The following is a 15,333-nucleotide window of genomic DNA, read 5'->3' as shown; positions in this document are numbered from 1 at the left end:
ATGTAAGTAGTGCGACAGTTACATGCTGATACAATGGGGTGTCCAGGGGTGTCCGGTTTGTGGATTTTGGGGAGGAGGTAAAATTGAGATATCTGCGGATGTTCAATGATGATCCGGTTTGCCTCCTGGGGGAGCTCCTTACTGCTGATAAGAAGGGAAATGGTGGATACCACTTCCTTTTGGTAGTCAGTGGTAGGGTCCTGTTGGAGAGGGAGGTAGGCAGAAGTGTCAGTTAGTTGTCTAGAAGCTTCAGAGATGTATAGATCCTTACGCCACACCACAACAGTGCCTCCTTTGTCCGCTGGTTAGATGACGATATCATCTCTGTTGCGGAGAGACTGGAGCACCTGAATTTCTCCTTGGGTGAGATTGGACCTGTGCTTATTGGGTATAGAGAGTGCCTTGGGAGCTTGATTGTTACATTGGTTAATGAAATAATCGACTGGTGGAAAATGGCCAGAGGGGGGAGTCCAACAGCTCTGTTTGGGATTAATGTTGTTAATGACATCAATAACCAGGTTGTTATCAGCTGCCTGTGAAGAGGAATCGTCAGCAAAATGTGCTCTGAGACGGATCCTGCGGTAAAAGCGGTTAAGGTCGACATTGGTCTGGGGAATGTCCAGCTTCCTGGGAACTGGTACAAAACTGAGGTCTTTGCTGAGGAGGGGTCGCTCATCCTGTGAAAGGGAAAGGTCAGAAGGTATAGTGACAACAAGGTTAGGACTGGTGAAGGTGTTTGGGGTGTTGATGGTTTTCTTCTGTAGAAGATGACTGAGTTTTTTGTCCTTCTTTGTAGTGAGAAACTGGTAGAGTTTAGAGTTGAGAGATCTAATGAGGTTAGTTATAAAGGGAAGATGATGTGGAGCTGTCAGCCATAGAAATTCCTTAGCCTCTTTGATGTTGTTGTCGGAAAGGATAATCTGTTTTTTGAGGGAGAAAATGGTAGAGAGCATTAGTTTCCTAGAAAATTGTTTTAGAAGTCTCTAAGTGTTACTCTGGGTGGTATCAGAGTCAAAAGAAAAGGTATTAAATTTCAGGCAAAATCCTTACAGCACGTTAATCATTATACATTAAAATTGGTATATTTTATGAAAGCAAGATTGCTCAGTTGGACAAAAGTACACAACCTACCACCTTTATCATAAATATTTTAATTATGCAGAAATATTTTATGCATCAAAGTCTTTACCGAAGATATTACTAATAGTATTAATAATGAATGACCTTGGACAAGCTGTAAATTCAAAGTATTACCCTGGTCCACATTCTTTGTAACCATCTTTGTAAATGAAAATACTTTATTTTTTCATTGACAAAAGGTAACACCACAGCATTTCGTTGATCCAATCACGCATTTGTTTCCAATCATACAAACTAATTCTTGAGAATCTCCGATTCACCATGCCTTTCACATGCTCATAAAAGATATTAATTTAGGAACATAAACATATTACTGTATGTAAACTGTACTGTATATGGCTGGTCTTGGTATTTTAAAGAAAAAATACACACCAGTATTTCATTTCTCCCTAAACATTTTAAGCCTCAAAGTCTTACATGTGGTTATTTCGGAAATGTTTTTACGTGCTCCTTGCTACTTCTAACCATACTACTGTACGTTTATACAGTATACAGTACTTTGTGAGAAGTTTTGTGATAGTGATAGTTTTAAGCTTTTCTGCGAATATGCTCGATACTGGAGTAAACAGAAGCATACTTTTAGAATTTGATTAATAGGGATTAATTTGATTAATAGGGAATATAATATGGAATCGCGTATCTAAAGAAATTAATAACGATATAATTATATTCATGTACTGTAGCACAAACAGTAGTATATACACATATCTATTGATATGTGTATGGCTGTTTCACTGCTTGTCATGTGACCGTATCAGTGGCGTGATGGTTTAAGTGCCCGACTTATAAGCTATTGCCATGAGTTTTCTTTTAAGAAATAAACATTTCTTTGAAAAACTAAAATAGCAAATATTATTGGGAATATATTGACATTTTTTATATTTCTAAATATCACAACATGTTCGTACTGTATGTACACAGCGGTACCACAGGGTGTAGGGCGCAAATTCACGTGCGCCCGAAAGCCCTACATTAATATTGTGTATTCGCCTGGCGCTGCGCGTTTTTCGCATCTCTCTCTCTCCCTAACCAATCCCCTCCACACACACCGGTGTGCTGGCTGTGCCGAATTTCACTCCACTGTCTGAGTCTGTGTCTACATTGTTTGTAAACACAATTCACACTCAACCACATCACAGATCACAGATCAGTCCCAGTATGTGAGATATTGCTGTTTGATGTTTAATCTGAGCTTTAATAGAGAGCTTATCTCTATTAATATAACTATTGAGTGTTATTAAATGCAACTTTTTTGTATAAATGACACTTTTCTAAAATTTATTTAAAAAATAAAAACGATTACTCCAATCATTCCACGTTTGATCCCATGAGAAAGTAGTATACGCTCCTGCTTTGTTTAACAATGGTATGAAAAATAAATCTAAATAGTGAGAAAGCTATGCTTAAAGTGAATTAAGGGACTTAGAATACAAAGATAATGATTTACATTGCGTTGTCAGATTGTGAATCAATAATGGCATTTAATTAAACACGCGTTTGCGATTTTAATCAAAATGGGGAAAATGGGGTTAGACCATTAGACATGCAATACACTTCCTCTTGATCATCTTAGAATCGTTGAGTAAGCTGCAAGCTTTTTTTATACATAGCATTCAGAAATACAATCGAGAATAGTTTTGTGGTGTATGCATAGATGAAACTTTTCTAAAATGTATAACAAAATTAAAGACGATTAAAATCTGTAATCTGTCATCTTTCCACGTGTCATGTCATTACAAAGTACAATAACTTCCTGCTTTGTCTAACGATGGTATCAAAAAACAAACCTGTGCTTAATGATAATTAAGGGACTTAGAAGTCAAAGAAAATGATTTACGTTGTTTAATTTTAAACACTAAGTTATGAACGCAGACGCAATTGGTGCTTTAAAGCCATTGTGCAATACTGAGCTCTGCGCTTCCTCCTTCCCGGTGCTACCTCCCCCTCTGACACATCGCAGTAGGCAGAACGCTATTTTCAGAGCTTCTGATTGGGGAAAAAAGACCTGCTGATCTTTTCTAAATATCAGGAAGACAACAGAATATGATTTTTTCTATTCGAAACGTGTGTTGTTTTTATGAAATTCGTGTAATTTAAACGTTTGAGAAGTAAAAACCTTACAGCGTACACAGATTCTAAGATGATCAGGAGGAAGAAAAATCACCCGTGTTCCGCGCATTAAAAGTGGTTATTAACTATCGAAACCTGTTTTTATAACTTTTAAAGTTGTGCAATGTCTAAGCAGGAACACATCATTATATCTTTATATATCTTTATATATTTATATATCCTTTTGATTTATTTTTTAAGAATTAAAAAAAATCGTTTGTCCAACCTAATTTTAAAGACCTCTACTTGTGAAAGTTTTAGCAGCCTGTACATAAAACTGTATACACAATACTGCTGACAGCAGGAACATTGTTATTAATTATTATTAATTTCTTTAGATACGCGATTCCATATTATATTCCCTATTAATCAAATTCTAAAAGTATGCTTTTGTTTACTCCGGTATCGAGCGTATTTGCAGAAAAGCTTAATACTATCACTTTTCTCACAAAGTACTGTATATAAACGTACAGTAACATGGTCAGAAGGAGGACGTAAAAACGTTTCCGAAATAACCACATGTAAGACTTTGATGCTTAAAATGTTTAGGGAGAAATGGAATACTGGTGTGTTTTTTGTCTTTAAAATACCAATATCAGCAATATACAGTTTACAAAATATGTTTATGATCCTAAATTAATATCGTTTGTGACCTTAAGATGCATTATGTTCCTCTTCTTTTTATGCACAACTACTAAATTCCAGTGTAATTCCATATAATATTCAATAATAAGCAGATTAAAACGTGCACAGTAAAGAGATAAAATGATTAAATCTTTTCATTACTGACCAATGCACCACGAGTGCCCCTGTCAGTCATTTTGGCCAGCCAATCACATACCGCGGTACGGTGCGGTGGCTCACGCGTAGTTGCGTGTGGTACAGGTTTGTACCGTGCATTTTGAATGCCATTCAAAATGCACGGTACAAACCCGCGGTACGGGAAACTACCCACAAGCCACCGCAGGGCACCGCGGTAAGTGATTGGCTGGCCAAAATGACCGACAGAGGCACTCGTGGTGCATTGGTCGGTAGTGAAAAGATTTAATCATTTAATCTCTTTACTGTGCACATTTTAATCCGCTAAGTATTGAATATTTATATGAAATTTTACCACTAAAGGGACATTTTGGTAGCTGAGCATAAAAAGAAGAGGAGCATAACACATCTGAAGGTCATAAACGATATTAATTTAGGAACATAAACATTACTGTATGTAAACTGTATTGTGTATGGCTGGTCTTGGTAGTTTAAAGAAAAAATACACACCAGTCTTCCATTTCTCCCTAAACATTTTAAGCATGAAAGTTTTATGAAACGGTACCCAAATATGCGATTGCTGTATAGAATGAATTTTAATTTTAAAAAAATTATTTAACACGAAAATTAAGCTATTTACATCTTCCCCCTGAGAACATAGTCACCCGTTGCTACCCAACTCAGAAACACAGCCACTAACTAGCAAAGAGAGGACATTAGCTAGCCAATATGATAGAGAAATAAATGATTATTTTGTTTATTTCTTTTGCACATGTATTTGAACATTTCCATCGATTGTACAAGCACTTGGAAACTGTCCAATCCCTAGTTCATCAGGCATTTTCTTTTACGTTGCGGGCATTCTCCCGGTCTGGCGCCGGTCTGTGTCTTCTAGGATATAATGCCAGCGATTTTTTGTTAAATTTGGGTTTCCAATAACGCCACAGCAAACTCTTGTTTTTATGTCCACTATAACAGACAATCTCCTTTGCTTTTAACCGAGCGTTTAATAATTTCCTAAAATGAAAATGATTTACTTTATTTCCCTCACGGGATCAAAAAAAGTATCTATCATCTATCTAAACTATGGGACAGAATTCTGGGGTCTTACTATACCAGAGATTACGGTAGGGCTTCAGAATGGTGATTGGCTGACACCATCTGACACCCCTCTGATTGGGGAAAAAAGACGTGTTGATCTGCTATACATACTGTACCAGGAAGAGGATTTCTTTCTATTCGAAACATGTATTTTAAAAGTTTAATTAAGAAGTAAAAACCTTACAGCGTACACAGATTTCTAAACTGATCAGGAGGAAGAAAAATCACCCGTGTTTCGTGCATAAAAAGTGGTTATTAACTATCGAAACCTGTTTTATTTATTTTATTTTTATTTAGGTTAAGAGTTCCCATCACCCCCATTCCCATTTAAACCACAAACCTGTGTTTAATTAAATGTCTTTTAACGTAAATCGTTATCTTTGTCTACTGCAGAATAATGTTCACCACTCTGTCCAGCAAATTAATAATAAACTTTATTTTATATAGCATTTTAAACGAATAAGTAATTAGATTGCTCATAAACCTAATCACTTATTCTACATAAACACAGCGTAATTGCTCTCTGAAAATGCTTTTTCTTTTTATTTAGGCTCAGATTTCAACTATAGATCGTACACTAATTACTAGCAGTAAATACTGATGTTTTGCTCCCTCTTACCACAAAAATATTAAAAATAATGTATTGTAGCTGGGATTAACTTTTTTCGAACGTGTCTCTACCTGCTGCGACTCGGACACGGAATGGTTAAAGATGGCGACAACTCAGGCACCCAGAGATTGGGGTCGTCTTTCCGCCTCCATAACTAAAATGCCAAATAGGAGTAGTTTTTAACTCAGTTTGAATTATAACTGTACGTACTGTCTTCGTATTTGGCCAGGGCTTTAAAGAGAGGGCGCGCCAAAATTTTTCGGTGCAATCGTCTGTGCTTTAAAGGTACCCCTGTCGCAGAAGAATTTGACCTCGGAACGTTCACCCAGCGTAATTATTGTTTCATTGCACTTTGACAGATTGTCTTTAAATCAATTGTTGTCAGAATATCCCCACCTCCAAACAAGAACAAAATTGCAACGATTTTATTAACTGGCTGTTTCAGTAACCAAAAGTATATATCTAAAGTAATAATTTAACAATATATGTAAATATTTTAAGATATGTTTATGTTGTGAATGTCTGTAGATTGTATCTTATTTTTAGTTTTTGTTTTGTTTCAAATGGCCTTGCAGATCAGATAATGTATCAAGGAACAAAACAATTATCGCGCCCGGCTCCTCAATGGAATCGCTTTAACATGCTAATGCGTTGGTGTCTGGTAACACTCTGTGTCTACAGTACATTGTGAACAAACCGGTTTCACAGGTATTTTCAACCCCCAACCAGTGTTGTTTCATCGGTTGTTATCCGGCCCTTTGAGGAGCCACCTTTAAAGGCGCTATATAAAATAAAGTTTATTATTATTATTATTAATATTGATCATATTTTTCCTCCCAGAACTTGTAAATTGTTGTTGTTATTCTTGTTGTTATCCTGTAAAGCGCTTTGAGAAGCATACTGTCCAGCTTGTCAGGTGCATTCTCTTGTAAAATAATAAGTAGAGCTTTGGTCTTATTAGTGCTCCACTTACAGCAACCCAATGTAAATACATTTTGTCTCCAAATCCACCACCACTTGTATGAATCATAGCCCTGCCAAATGATGCAAATTCCGCTGCAATGGTTGTGTGCAGGAATTATTCAGTATGGTATCATGTTCAAGTAAACACTGCTCTGTGTGCAAATGCAAATGCATTTAAAAAAAGTCCACCTTTAAAGGCGCTATATAAAATAAAGTTTATTATTATTAATATTGATGATATTCTTCCTCCCAGGACTTGTTGTTATTGTTGTTATCCTGTAAAGCACTTTGAGAAGCATACTGTCCAGCATATTGTATTTCATTGCACTTTGACAGATCGTCTTATAATCACTTGTTGTTAGAATATCCCCCAAGAGGATATAGAGGATATCCCCCAAGAGGTATCCAGGTAACAGTGAAAAGGGGCGTACAGTCTGGGGAGATCGCCCGTTTTCCATGTAAATAGTTCCCTGGTTCCGCACCCCTTGGTGTCTCTCTCTCTCTCTCTGTCTCTCTCTGTCTCTCTCGGGCCCGCGTTCTTGGCAGGCTTGTCTTGTGTTTCTCTCTCGTCTGGGCGCGGGAGTGCTGCTGGCGGGTGGTGCCGTAGAGGAAATAAAGCGCAGTTTTTAACTCCACAGGTTTTAGTCTCTGTGTTCGTCCTCAACGAACCCAAATTCATTACATTGGTGTTAGAAGCGGGAGGATGGACAGTGAACGGCCGATGATGTCGGACTCAAAGAAGCGCCGGTTCCCCAGTAGCCGAGTGGCCCCCTAAAGCGCCTTTTGGGGGCGAGCAGCAGCCTCCAGGGGCCAGGTGACCCCTCAGCACCGCCAGTGGCCACAGCACTTATCAGGGCTACCCCACAGTGACCTACTCAGCGGAAGGGGGGCCCTTTCCCGGGTCGCCTCAGGCCATGTTGCAGGAAAGAGACGCCAGACCAGCGGGGTTCAGCCCGCCACCCCTGCTCCAGCCTGCGCCAGTGAGACCGAGCCATTATAATGGGGAGATCCCATGGCAAATGTTTGAGGCCCAGTTCCAGATGGCGGCCTAGGCAAACAGCAGGTCTCAGGTGGAGATGGTGGGCCACCTGAATGTATTCTGGGGTTGGACTGGTTGCAGCAAGTGACCTCGCAGCTGGAGGGCACCCGCCACCCCCGGCGCAGCACCCTGTCCCTCACACCCAGGTCAAGGCAACCACCCACTTGCTGCAACCGATCTAACCCCAGGATACAGTCTTCGCGGACTGGGGCAAGGTAGAAGGGTTGTTTCACCCTTGCAGCCCCAAAGTGCACGGTGAGCGCCCTGGGGGTCTGGCTGCCTCGGTGCCCGGCAGGACACCAGGCTGCAGCAGGGTGATGGTCAAACTGGAGTCGACGAGGGCCTGGCAGGGTCTGCCCTCGATGAGGCAGGGAAGAAATAAGCCCCGGCTGTGGCTAACCCTTTCCACAGCAGGCGGGGTGAAGCACTCTTTCTGGCTTTCCGGAGCGAGGGTAGCGTCGCTCAAGGGCAGCCTTCCCCCCTTTAGGCCGCCCCGCTCCCATTTCCCAATGGCGTCCGGAGTCCCCGGGGATCCAGAGCCTGGCACTCCCGGGCGATGTGCCCCCTCTCCCCATCTGATTCCCCGTGCTCCCCTCCGTTGGTGCCCACTGGTCTCCTCGAATACAGCATCAGCCTGCTCATCCAGAGCCAGGGCCTGGTCCAAGAGGACCGGTGCGGCCAGCATCACGTGGCGCTGCACCTCAGTCGGTACCAGGGCCCAGAGAAACGCCTGGAGCGCTATCTCCCGGTGGGCATCCGCCACGTCTGCGGCGACTGAACCCAGTGGCTCTCCCGCTAGGCAGCAGCGTTGGGCCAACCTGGCCCGCAGCAGTTCCTGTGCCTCCCCTCTCCTGCCAAAAAGCCTCCGGAGGGCCGACGCCAACTCCGCATAGTTGTACCGCTGGTCCCCAGCAACGCCTAGCAGGCCTTCCCCTCCAGGACGGCGGAGAGGTGGCCCATCATCTCCACCTGAGACCAGCCGTTTGCCCAGGCCGCCATCTGGAACTGGGCCTCAAACATCTGCCATGGGATCTTCCCATTATAACGGCTCAGTCTCACCAGCGCAGGCTGGAGCAGGGGTGGCGGGCTGGACCCCGCTGGTCTGGCGTCTCCTTCCTGCCACATGGCCTGAGGCGACCCGGGAAAGGGCCACCCTTCCGCTGAGTAGGTCACTGTGGGGTAGCCCTGATAAGTGCTGTGGCAACTGGCGGTGCTGAGGGGTCGTCCCGGCCCCTGGCGGCTGCCGCTCGCCCCCAAAAGGCACTTTAGGGGGTCACTCGGCTGCTGGGGGAACCAGCGCTTCTCTGAGTTCGACATCATCGGCCGGTCACTGTCCATCCTCCGCTTCTAACACCAACGTAATGAATTTGGGTTCGTTGAGGACGAACACAAAGACTCAAACCTGTGGAGTTAAAAACTGCGCTTTATTTCTTCTACGTCACCACCCGCCAGCAGCACTCCCGCACCCAGACGAGAGAGAAACACAAGACAAGCCCGCCAAGAGCGCGGGCCCGAGAGACAGAGAGAGAGAGACAGAGAGAGAGACAAAGAGAGAGACAGAAAGAGAGACAGAGAGAGACACCAAGGGGTGCAGAACCAGGGAACTATTTACATGGAAAACGGGCGATCTCCCCAGACTGTACGCCCGTTTCACTGTTACCTGGATACCTCTTGGGGGATATCCTCTATATCCTCTTGGGGGGAATATCCTCTTGGGGGATATTCTAACAACAAGTGATTATAAGACGATCTGTCAAAGTGCAATGAAATACAATATGCTGGACAGTGTGCTTCTCAAGGCGCTTTACAGGATAACAACAATAACAACAACAATTTTACAAGTCCTGGGAGGAAGAATATCATCAATATTAATAATAATAATGAACTTTATTTTATATAGCACCTTTAAAGGTGGCTTTTTTAAAAAAAACTTTTTTAAATGCATTTGCACACAGAGCAGTGTTTACTTGAACATGGAGATGCCATACTGAAAAATTCCTGCACACAACCATTGCAGCAGAATTTGCATCATTTGGCAGGGCTATGATTCATACAAGTGGTGGTGGATTTGGAGACAAAATGTATCTACATTGGGTTGCTGTAAGTGGAGCACTAATAAGCCCAAAGCTCTACTTATTATTTTACAAAAGAATGCACCTGACAAGCTGGACAGTATGCTTCACAAAGCGCTTTACAGGATAACAACAAGAATAACAACAACAATTTACAAGTTCTGGGAGGAAAAATATGATATCAATATTAATAATAATAATAATAATAAACTTTATTTTATATAGCGCCTTTAAAGGTGGCTCCTCAAAGCGCTTTACAGGATAACAACCGATGAAACAACATTGGTTGGGGGTTGAAAATACCTGTGAAACCGGTTTGTTCACAATGTACTGTAGACACAGAGTGTTACACCAACGCATTAGCATGTTAAAGCGATTCCATTGAGGAGCCGGGCGCGATTATTGTTTTGTTCCTTGATACAGTATCTGATCTGCAAGGCCATTTGAAACAAAACAAAAACAAAAAATAAGATACAATCTACAGACATTCACAACATAAACATATCTTAAAACATTTACAAATATTGTTAAATTATTACTTTAGATATATACTTTTGGTTACTGAAACAGCCAGTTAATAAAATCGTTGCAATTTTGTTCTTGTTTGGAGGTGGGGATATTCTGACAACAATTGATTTAAAGACAATCTGTCAAAGTGCAATAAAATACAATAATTATGCTGGGTAAACGTTCCGAAGTCAAATTCTTCTGCGACAGGGGTACCTTTAAAGCGCAGACGACGGCACCGAAAAATTTTGGCGCGCCCTCTCTTTAAAGCCCTGGCCAAATACGAAGACAGTACGTACAGTTATAATTCAAACTGAATTAAAAACTACTCCCGCAGAGAGTGATGAAAACCGTGCAGTGTCAGGTGAATGCACATTAATATGTTGGGCTTTTGGGTTTGGGTGGATTTGCGCCCTACAGTTCAACCTGTGGTACCGCTGTGTACTGTACATACAGTACGAACATGTGTTATTTTTTCTTTAAAATACCAATAACAGCAACATACAGTTTACATAATATGTTTATGTTCCTAAATTAATATCGTTTATGACCTTTATGACCTTCGTTATGCTCCTCTGCGTTTTATGCTTAGCTACTAAAATTTCCCTTTAGTGGTAAAATTCCATATAAATATTCAATACTAAGCGGATTAAAATGTGCACAGTAAAGAGATTAAATGATTTAATCTTTTCACTAACGACCAATACACCACATTATCTTCCGTGTCGCATTAACATTGGAATGTTTTTTTTACAAGTGTCAAAAGAAGCGATTCACAACCTCTCCTCTATAACTCTTCAGTTTACAGAGAAATTCCGCCAGAGCCTCACAACATTGTCCAATAATACTCTTCTCGCGTCTAATTTTTAGTTATGCAGGATTTGAGCTACAGACCATAACAGACCAAAAAACAGAATCCACCTGCGATTTGGGTGTTAACAAAACGTGTTTACAAAGAAAGTGAAATACAGTAATACTACCATCTATATATATATAGATACACAGATTTGGAAATTAAGATCCTTAAATTAATATCATGATTAATTTATTTAGATACGTGCTTACATATTCTCGATTATAAAACAGATAATTCAGGTCCTGGAATCTGACTGGCTGACACCCTTCTGAAGCGGTAACATAATCTCTGGTATACGGACGCCCCTGAAATTTGACTTGTTACTGTGTGATAAATTTTAAAGACGTAGATAAAAAAGTTTGTATTCTCATGTATCTGGTACAAGTATCTTTTAAAACAGTCTTTGTTGTGCTCTTGAGGATCCTTGTGATATTTTGAGCTTTTTATGTCTGTTATACTAAAAGAAAATGCCCAACGAACTAGGGATTGGACAGTTTTTCAGTGCTTGTACAATCGATGGAAATGTTCAAATAAATGTGCTAAAGAAATAAACAAAAAAAAGTAAGTTATTCCTTTATCATATTGGCTAACTAATGTCCCATCCTTGTTAGTTAGATCAACGAAATGCTGTGTTGTTAGTTTTTGTCGATGAAAAAAGAAAGTCTTTTCATTTAAAATGACGGTTACAAATAATGTGGACCAGCGTAATACTTTGAGTTTACAGCTTGTCCAAGGTCATTCATTATTAATAATATGAGTAATATCTTCGGTAAAGGCTTTGATGCATAAAATATTTCTGCATTATTAAAATATTTATGATAAAGGTATGTTGTTTACTTTTGCCCAACTGAGCAATCTTGCTTTCATAAAATATGCCAACTTTTTAATGACTGATGATTACCATGCTGTAATACACAGTTTAAATTTAAAAGCTCAAATGCTGTACATGAGAGGTTAAGCTTTATTGGCTCCTCCTGGCGGTTTTACAAGGTGATTCTGGATAATTTCCGGTATGACGTCAAATGACGCGATACACCGCGTGATACTGCGTGATACTGCGTTTTGATGCGACATACCCACCGGGGTGTACCGCGAAATACCCCACCCATTTTGAATGGCTGCATCTGTATAATGTAATGCTTCCACCATATGTGACGGTAGGAATGCAGTTGTCTGAGTGACACACAGTGTTGGATTTTTGTCAGATGTAATGGTTTAAGACCAAAGAATTCCAATTTTGTCTTGGCTAGCCACAAAAACATTTGACACATGTTTTCGGTATCACTTAGCTTATTTGGAGTTGAAATGCTTTATTTCAATTCTATACACCCCCATTGTGTTGTATGTAGCACATTGCTGATGCGTGGAAATTTTCTCCCATATCTGCTGCTAAGTACTGTAAGTATTTCAAAATTCCTGTTAGCTTCACTGTGGCATCCCTAACCTATTTCTCCCTTTCCCAGCTGTTCAATTTGGATTGAAAGCCGGACGTAGGCAGTGTCTATAAATAACAAATAGGATCATTCATAACAAAATCTCTGTTACTTCAAAATTTTAGTGTCACGGAAGCTGGAGGCTTGCTGTGGAGAGAGACCAGTGAGACGGGAAGCAGCAGGAACAGAGCAAACACGAGGGTTCGGTCTGGGTTCAAGGTATCGGGTGGAGCCAGAGCAAGACATAAGCCCTCAGGTAGCAGACGTGGGGCGACCTGGTGAGGCAAGCCTCTTGACAACCGATCCCATTGCTGAGCGAGGAGGAAAGGGAGACCCAGAAATATAAAGCCCCAGACAACAAGACACACCGGAAGAACAAAGTAAAGCACAGGGAAACTAGGAACAGGACAGAGCTGGACCGTCCTCTAGATGTGGAGGGCGTGACATATAGCAAATCATAGCTTACAAATTACTGCATTGAAACCTTTGTAGAAAGGGAACATAGAAAGAATTATGTAAGTAAGAAATTAGTGCACGCAATAACAAGGGATGATCAGTAAAGCTGAGCAGATGGGAAATTTTTATAAAACAGTTCTATTAAAAAATTCACCTAGATGTTCGGAGGGCAGGATCATCAGTTACATCTTCATATGATAGTAGTGGACTTACTGCATGACTAATGCTCATGATGGAAAGGTCACCAATGCTCTTGTGCCATCGTTGACCTCAAATATGTTTTAATAAATTCCTCTAAGCTCCTGCTGCTGTAACTGGAAGAGTGACAGCAATGCTAAGAGCCATAGGTTGAGTTTACAAAACCCACATTTAACCAAATATAGGAGAAACTAGAAGGAAACCAATCCCTGAACACTCCTTTGTACTGTACATTCACTTTCATGCTTCTATTTGGCTGGGCAGTGCTGATTTTTAGCTATTGTTGCTAAATATTGTTAGCTAGGCAACCCACATGGCATGTGCACAATTGCGGGAAACGTGAATCTTAGTAAAACACCTCAAGCAGTCACGTGTCTGGCTTGAAAATGTGGATAGTCTATAATTAGCTGGTTACATGAATCTGGCAGTCTCATAACCAAATGAAATAAAAATGCATTGTCAAAATGACTTTCTTTGGCATACCTCTGATCTGACATATGTTTCAGAAACATATTATCAAGGTTTTGCTTTGACAATTATATTTTTAGTATGTAGTCTTTGAAAATAGCACATTTTAACCTGCAAGAGTTGCGACAGATTTTTCCTGATAATCATATTCTTAAGCATGAGTATACATTTGCAAATGTACACAGTTTATTTAACAAATTTATTTAACAAATTAAAACAGGAAAAACAGTGAGGTCTGTTGGTAAATTAATTATTACTCAAGCAAAGTAATTTCAAATTGAGTAAAGTTATTGAGTTATCCGTTTTCTGTATCACCACGCAAATCATTTTTTGGCTGCTCCCTTAATGAATTTTTTGTTGGCTTTTACCCTGCACTGCATTTTTTCTGCTTCAAATTAAAACAATTAAAACAAAGAAAATGAATAGTCTTTATTTAATTCTGAAAAAAGAAAGAGTATTATAGCTGCTGGCTTACTCTCTGGTGGTCAGTATAACCAGTATAACTAGTTTTCTTTAATTCACCTGTGGCATTTTTCACACATTTCTTACACTCTGAAAAGAAATTAACCTGAAAGCTTACATGCTTTTTGAGTGCAAAATAAACCACCATTGTCCCACTCCTCTTTAAATACTATTTTTTTGTTGACCAATGCACTAGAGTATAGCGGCAATGCTTATTAATAATACAGGAATTAAGTTTGCTGTCCCCTTCGCCAGTCTCTCTCTCCCTGATCTCTGTGGTGCTGGACACAGAGAGGCCATTCCATGTGGTTCAGATTTAAGGTATTTTTCTGTCTGATAGAGTTTTCTGATAAGGAACAGCTCCCAGGGCTGAGATTCTCCAGCCACCTTAATGAATGGTCATCTCTGGCACCTTTCTGTCTGGGAGATTCCCAGGGATAGTCTCATCCCAAGTTGTTTACAACCCTAAGGTCAGAGAGCATTGTTACTCATCCTCCACCTTGATCAGCCAATCAGGAACTGGTAGAGTGGGGTAACCCCACGTGGGTCTCGAATGCCAGCGAAACTTTCAACCAATGAATGACCATAGTTCTTCCAGATAAAAGAGGCAGCACAGGGCCCAGAAGATGCCCCTCCAGGACATTCTCAGACTCATCTCGGACAATCACCTGACGGCCAGTGTGTCTGAGTGACAAGACTTTACCTTCTAAGAGTTCTAAGAGTCAAGACTGGAGGTCGCCTGTGCATAATCAAAGTATCCGCCCAAGGTTAGCCCATCAGCAAGCCTTGTGAACCGAAGGTAACACACCGTGAGTGCTCGCCTGATCAACAAGTGAACTATGATCAGAACTGTCGACAGCTGAATCTTAGTATTCAGGACTAGCACTACATTGGGAACGAACCGGTCTTCTTCCTGTCTAAAAAGTGTAACTCGCAGTCACTTTTGATGTGCACAAATTCTGCTAGTTCAGCCTGGACTAACTAGCCAGGTCCTCAGAGAGGCACTGCCAGTGCGCTGCAGCAGGAATCTCTCCCTCCTTCTCCCACTTCCAGCCGTACCAGGACTGACTGGCACTGAGCCAGAGGATGCCTGTCACTGGTCCTTTGTGTCTGCGGGAGATCTGAATCCACATAAATTGGTTGAGTATTCAACATTCTAT

General features: G+C 40.9%; 1 protein-coding gene and 1 pseudogene across 1 annotated transcript in view; both read right to left on the bottom strand.

Annotated features, from left to right (window-relative positions):
* The window catches only part of gabrg1 (gamma-aminobutyric acid type A receptor subunit gamma1), a 115,207-nt gene that overhangs the window by 20,867 nt on the left and 79,007 nt on the right, over positions 1-15,333 (bottom strand). The gene's annotated exons all lie outside the window — the stretch shown is intronic.
* On the bottom strand, positions 19-1,037 carry LOC148840760 (uncharacterized; annotated as a pseudogene).

The sequence above is a fragment of the Atractosteus spatula genome, chromosome 1 (assembly GCF_055471065.1).
Source record: "Atractosteus spatula isolate fAtrSpa1 chromosome 1, fAtrSpa1.hap1, whole genome shotgun sequence".
Taxonomy (NCBI): domain Eukaryota; kingdom Metazoa; phylum Chordata; class Actinopteri; order Semionotiformes; family Lepisosteidae; genus Atractosteus; species Atractosteus spatula.
Note: the sequence above shows the minus strand (reverse complement) of the source record. Positions and strands in the feature narration are given on the sequence as shown.